This window comes from Dipodomys ordii, unplaced genomic scaffold (genome assembly GCF_000151885.1).
Source record: "Dipodomys ordii isolate 6190 unplaced genomic scaffold, Dord_2.0 Scaffold50, whole genome shotgun sequence".
Taxonomy (NCBI): domain Eukaryota; kingdom Metazoa; phylum Chordata; class Mammalia; order Rodentia; family Heteromyidae; genus Dipodomys; species Dipodomys ordii.
In genome coordinates, this window is record NW_012267266.1 from 4,096,829 (window position 1) to 4,099,200 (window position 2,372).

Sequence of the window (2,372 nt, forward strand, 5' to 3'; positions counted from 1 at the left end):
AGCCTAATTTCTTTTAAGGTCAATATGATTACCATAGCCTGCCTGTCTGTCTGCCTTTTCTTTCTGTTTTTCCTCCCTCTCCCTTTCCTTCTTTCCCTTCCTTCTTTCCCTTCCTTCCTTCCTTCCTTTTTTTTCTTCCTTTCTTGAGACAAGGTCTATGTAGCTTCAGCTGGCCTGGAACTCGTGTGTAGCCCAGACTGACCTTGAATTTGAAACTCTCCTGCCTCAGCCTCCAGAATGCAGAGAAGGATTACAGACATTTGCCATCTTGCCTAGTGCCATGAAGTATTCCCTCAAAATCATTGGAGCAGCTTTGGGGCTTCTTTCCCAAGCCAGCATGGATGTATGGAACATCCTGTGGATAGCTCTCAAAGTAACTTGTGAGGTAGTGGAGACTTCTTGTCAGGTCTACCTCTTTTCAACTAGTTTAATAAGTAGGGTTCACAGACTAATCACTTCAATAGAAGAGAGAAAGAAAGGAATGTGAATAATAACCCTCATCAGCAATAACGAAGCTTGAAATCTGCAAAGCAAAAGATAGGAAGCTCAATACATTTAAATTAAAACCAACACAAAGACAAATGTTCTCTGCCTGCCCCAGGAAAGACAGGCATTACTTTGGTTCTAGCCATGCAATGAGCATTGGGAAATTTTGTCTTGAGGATAGGTCTGTAACTTTATATTGGCTGTTATGTTTACATCTCAGAAAGAGAATCAAGAATCACAGCTTTACCAGGAAGGAAAATAGGAATAGGTATATCTTAGAAATAGGTATGTCTGCTATGAGATTAGTTTGGAAAAGAATCTCAGTTGGGAAGAATCAAGAGAAGAGTTGTTTGTGTGCCTACAGAGAATGTTTGGTTTTTATCACCATCTGCCAGCCGGCAATTGAGAACACAGGGATAACATAGCTTCCTCACTGCCCAGCAACAAGATGCTATTTTCTTCTAGCTTCACAGAGGGATATGACAGAATACTTAGAACAAAGACTTCCATTACCCTTTCTCATTACAAACTCTATTAAAACAAGACTGGAGAGCCAGACGCTAATGGCTCATATTTATAATCCTAGCTACTCAGGAGGCTGAAATCTGAGAATTACTGTTCAGCAATAGCCTGGATAGACAAATCTGAGAGACTTATTTCCAACTGACCAGTAAAAACCCAGAACTGAAGGCATGGCTCAAGCAGTAAAGTGAAAGCACAAGCAAGAGCTTGAGGCCTTAAGTTCAAGACCCAGTACCAGCACAAAACAAAAGCAAAAAAAAAAAAAATCAAGAAACCTACTGAATTCTAAAAATTTCCAGTGCAGGCTGTGAACCTGTTCATATGTACATACTGTGTCCAATACACTAGATATTAAAGACTGGGATGTAGCTCAGTGGCAAAGCGCTTGCCTCGCAAGTGCAACGTCCTGGGTTTGATCCCCAATACCAAAAAAGAAAAAAAATACAGTTAAAAAAAAAAAGACTAGGTCATGACATTTTCTAAAAAGAAATGTTCTCATAGCTGGGCATGGTGGTTCATGTTGGTGATCCTAGCTACTCAGGAGTCTGAGATTTGAGGATTGTGGTTCAAAGCCAATTAACTAGCAGAAAACTGCAAGTGGTGGGGCTGGGATGATGGCTCAGTGGTAGAGTGCTTGCCTTGCATGCATGAGGCCCTGGGTTCGATTCCTCAGCACCACATAAGCAAAGAGCAGGAAGTGGCGCTGTGGCTCAGGTGGTAGAGCGCTAGCCTTGAGCTGAAGAGCTGAGGGACAGCGCCCAGGCCCCACGACTGGACCCCCCCCCAAAAAAAAAGAAAAGAAAAAACTGCAAGTGGTACTGTGTCTCAAAATGTCAGAATGCTAACCTTGAGTAAAGGAGTTCAGGAGCACTATCCAGGCCCTGAGTTCAAGCCCATGACTGACAACAAAAAAATGTACTCATTACCTGACTTATGAAACTGTAACCCCTCTGTACATCACCTTTATAATGACAATAAAAAGTATTTAATAAAAAACTTAATGAAATACTGTTAAAAAAAAAAGTGAGGGGCTGGGAAGGCGGCTCAGTGGTAGCGCGCTTGCCTTGCATGCAAGGCCCTGGGTTCGATTCCTCATCACCACATAAGCAAAAAGAGAAAAGCCGGAAGTGGTGCTGTGGCTGAAGTGGTAGAGTGCTCGCCTTGAGCTGAAGAGCTGCGGGACAGTGCTCAGGCCCAGAGTTCAGGCCCCACCACCAACAACAACAAGAGAGAGAGAACCATCCAGGCACAGTTAAAGATAACAAATTTATTGGGGCTGGGAAGGTGGCTCAGTGGTAGAGCGCTTGCCTTGCATGCATGAGGCCCTGGGTTCCATTCCTCAGCACCACATAAGCAAAAAGAAA